Here is a 4,671-nt window from a genome sequence, read left to right as displayed (position 1 = left end):
TTTTACATAAATAGCCATTTTATTTTTTGTCTATAAGTATTACTTGACTTGGATACAATACCTCCAGCAATGTTAAAGCCTTATAATGCATAATATTGTGTACATCTTATAATATATATATATATATATATATATATATATATATATATATATATATATATATATATATATATATATATATATATATATATACACTGTAAAAAGTGAACAGTTGGATCAACTTAAAAAAATTATTTCAATTGGTAACACCTAAACATGTTAAGTTCTCTCAACTTAAATAATTACGTTTTGTCAACTTACTTTCAATGGGTCAATCACACTTATATTAATTGAGTTCATTGAGTTAATTGAGAAAATTGAGTTCATTCAACTTAATTTCATTTCATTCCTACTTAAATGTTTTAGTTTTTCCCACAGTTGGATCAACTTTAAAAAATTACTTCAATTGGTAACACCTAAACACGTTAAGTTCTCTCAACTTAAATTATCCCATTTTATCAATCACACTTATATTAATTGAGTTCATTCAACCCTATCATTTACATTAGTCCAACTGAATTTCATTCCATTCCAACTTAAATGTTTTAGTTTTTCCCACAGTTGGATAAACTTTAAAAAATTACTTCAATTGGTAACACCTAAACATGTTAAGTTCTCTCAACTTAAATTATCCCATTTTATCAATCACACTTAAATTAATTGAGTTCATTCAACCCTATCATTTACATTAGTCTAAGTTAATTTCATTCCATTCCAACTTAAATGTTTTAGTTTTTCCTACAGTTGGATAAACTTTAAAAAATTACTTCAATTGGTAACACCTAAATATGTGAAGTTCTCTCAACTTAAATTATCACATTTTATCAATCACACTTATATTACTTGAGTTCATTCAACCCTATCATTTACATTAGTCTAACTGAATTTCATTCCATTCCAACTTAAATGTTTTAGTTTTTCCTACAGTTGGATAAACTTTAAAAAATTACTTCAATTGGTAACCCTTAAAAAAAAGTAAGTTTTCTCAACTTAAATAACTACATTCTATCAACTTAATTTCAATCACACAAGACTCAAATAGCTTTAGAAATATTTATTAACAATTCATTTTATTAAATTTAATTTCCCTTTTAACAAACTTTGAGAAATCATTACAAACTGTTCATATTTGTTGTGCAAATGAAACTTCCTGACACATTTAACATCCATTTCATTAACAGTCTTTTTGAAAAGTTGTCATTGCCTTTCAGGATTATGCTAAAAACTGAGCCACTAATCTATCTAAAAAAAAATATATAAACAGTGGTTATGCGAATAAATTAGCCACATAAATAAAAAGGGATAATTCACAAAAGGGATAGTTCACCAAAAAATGGTTCAAGTTGTTCCAAACCTGTATTTGTTTCTTCCTTCTGCTGAACACATAGGATGATGTGTTGAAGAATGTTGGTAACCAGACAGTTGACGGTACCCATTGACCTCCATAGCAGGAAAAAAAAAATACTCTGGAAGTCAATGGGTACGGTCAACTGTCTGGTTACCAACATTCTTAAACACATCTTTTGTGTTCAGCAGAAGAAAGAAACTCATACATGTTTGGAACAACATGAACCATTTTTGGATGAACTATATCCCTTTAATATATTCTATGGAACCATTTCTACCGAGTGTATTGTGATAAGTGCTTTAGAATAGCTTACAGGCAATGCTCTAAACCATGTTAAAAAATCTAATTAAAAAATAAACAGATCATGGAAAATGTTTAACAGCAATGGGTGATTACCCTTTCACCAATCAACTACAGATTCAAACATACAACTAGATACTAGACAAACATATGAAACAAATGGATAATCTTGCAAACATAAGAAAACAAATTAAACTAAACTAGAGACATTCTTTCAAACACAGACTAGACTTAAGCACATTCAAACATTACTTCAAGTTCACTGTAGTCTACTGAAAAGACTGCTTGACATCTTGTGCTAATGAAGCTGTAAGAGCACTTTCTGGAATGCCGTGAATATAAGCTCACCCAGCTCACCCTCGCAATCATCTCGTAGGTTATCCTAAAGTAGTGCACATAAAAATAAATTTAAAAAACATTAAAAAAAAAAAAAACATTTTGCTACCACAAATGTAAAATTTTCTGAAAAATAAATCAAAATAGAATGTGGCCTTTCAACTCACAAGGTATTCCTTGATAAGGTCTTGATTTCCCCCCGAGGAAAAGGATGAGCCGGCGTTCTGACATGGAATCCGGAAGCTCTGTGCTGAGTTTACTACATGAACAGCATAGGAGACTGCAAAAAAGAAAAGAAACTGTTGAATAAAGTCATTATTTTATTAAAATAAATAAAATATTAAAAAAATATTTAGTTCACTTCAGAATTCAATTTCCTGATAATTTAATCACCCCAAGATGTTCATGTCTTTTTTTTTTTTTGTCGAAAATAAATTAAGGTTTTTGAGGAAAACATTCCAGGATTTTTCTCGATATAGTGGACTTCAATGGTTACCAATGGGTTAAAGGTCAAAATTGCAGTTTCAGTGCAGCTTCAAAGAGCTCTACACGATCCTTGACGGGGAATAAAGGTCTAATTGAGCCAAACCATCGATATACGTTTTAACCACAAATGCTTGTTTTGCACTAGCTCTGTGTCTTCTCACATCATGTTATAGCGCTGTAAAGGTCATGCGTGACATAGGTGGAAGTACCGATCCAGTGTTTGCGAAACGGTAGTGCAAAGACTAAGTCAAATCCCCTGTCACCTAAAAAAAGAGGGTAAAACATCGCAATTTTTTTTTAAAAGACAGATTGTTTCGTTAGATAAGACCCTTATTCCTTGTCTGGGAGCCATTGGAAGCTGCACTGACACTGCAGTTTGGATTGTCAACCTGTTGATCCCAGTGAAGTCCACTATATGGAGAAAAATTTGGCATGCTTTAAAAAAAAAAAAACTTAATTTCCTTTCGGCTGAAGTTACAGAGACATAAAGATCTTGGATGACATGGGGGTGAGTAAATTATCAAGAAATTAATTCTAAAGTGTACTCTTTAAAAATGCATCTGAATCAGGCTGGCATTTATAATTTAGTCCGATAATAAAACATGCGTCAACAAATCATTTATTAGCTTTAAACCCTAATACATTTAATCATTCTTGATTAAAGGGATAGTTTTGTTAAATTTACAGGCCATCCAAGATGCATAAAAGGTGACTTTTTTTCTTCAGTATATCAGTAAAGATTTTTTTAGCTGAAACTGCATTCCTCTGTGATTCATATAAATGCAAGTCAATGGCTACCGTCACTTTGAGAGTAAAAACAAAATAAAAAAAAACATGTGAAAAAAAAAAAAAAACATGCAGACAAAAAAAAAAAAAATACCCGGGGCTACTGACATCACATCGAGTCTTATAAAGTGAAACGATCAGTCTATGCAAGAAACTGAGCATTATTAGCATGCAACATTGCCATGAACGTACTTAGGGCTGTTTGCTGAGGCTGTTGATTACAGGTAATAATAGATTCAGTTTCCTCCATAGGCCGATCATTTTGCTTTATAAAACCTCAAAGAATTGCCAGGACCCACAGGTATTATTTTTGGTTTGCCTGTATGCATTTTTTTTTAATTCTTTTTGACTTGCATTATATCAACATGGACCACAGTTTCAGCTAAAAAACAACAACAACATATTTACTGTTCTACTGAAAGAAAGAAAAAAGTCACCTACATATTTTGGATAGGCTGAGTAAATGAACAGCATTTTTTATTTTATGACTGAACTATCCCTTTTAAATTGTCCGTTTAGTTTGTGTGGTGATGACATTTCATCTCAAGTATTTAGCAATTAAATGTTACTGAGACTAAAATAAGATTGTGCAGTTGATATTAATGTAACACACAGACGTACCTGATACTAGATTTTAAAAATTGCAGCAGTCTTCTCACGGGTTGCTCCTCCTTTTAAATGGATTACTCTGATTAGTTGATTCATGTACACGTCCAACTGGGCCAGGAACGTGTCTTCCAGTGGAACAGCCATAAGCCTATAGAACTCTGAATTGATCTAAAATCAGAAAGAAAGAAAAGAAAAAACAGTCAACAACAGTCAAACTGATTATATCAATTCATAAAAGGTATTTAGCCAGTAAAACCAGAACTTTAAATTATTTTTTCAATACCTTGTAATGTCTGAAAAGCACAGGCCACCTCACCTTGAAATCCCTGACACTGGCCTCCTGCATCACTACCTCCTATCTATGAGCAAACGAAAGAGACATTTTGTTCTTGACAACCTTTTAATTTTTCCTTTTTTTTCAGCCTCTGTTAAAAGTTCAAGTCTGTGGCTGCTTAAGCTTTCAGCAAGTTAACAGACACCTCTACACACACCTGTCAACAGTCAATAATGTTAGATAACACAAGATGGAATTTACTCATACATATCCAACATTAGTAATTCATATCATCAACTATATAAGAAATGATAAATTACTTACCATGTAATATTATAGCAAAGTGTCATCAGTTGTCAAACATTAAGACTTTCGGTCCTAAGAGGAGAAAAAGTAATTGTCAACAATTGTAGTTTGTAAGTGAAAAAATGGTTTGCTACAGGTCAAGGAAGCTAATTAATTAGATGTGGAAATACTAATATTTCTACTAAAA

General features: G+C 31.6%; 1 long non-coding RNA gene across 1 annotated transcript; it reads right to left on the bottom strand.

Moving 5' to 3' along the window:
* Positions 1-2,227: 2,227 nt before the first annotated feature.
* LOC137067443 (uncharacterized) lies at positions 2,228-4,261 on the bottom strand. The gene is made up of 3 exons (XR_010903229.1): positions 4,188-4,261; positions 3,917-4,072; positions 2,228-2,303 (listed from the first exon to the last, which is right to left on the bottom strand). It is a non-coding gene; the product is annotated as an uncharacterized lncRNA (long non-coding RNA).
* Positions 4,262-4,671: the final 410 nt, after the last annotated feature.

Source organism: Pseudorasbora parva, unplaced genomic scaffold (assembly GCF_024679245.1).
Source record: "Pseudorasbora parva isolate DD20220531a unplaced genomic scaffold, ASM2467924v1 scaffold_53, whole genome shotgun sequence".
Taxonomy (NCBI): domain Eukaryota; kingdom Metazoa; phylum Chordata; class Actinopteri; order Cypriniformes; family Gobionidae; genus Pseudorasbora; species Pseudorasbora parva.
The sequence above is the reverse complement of the archived record's forward strand: the minus strand, read 5'-3'. Positions and strand labels throughout refer to the sequence as shown.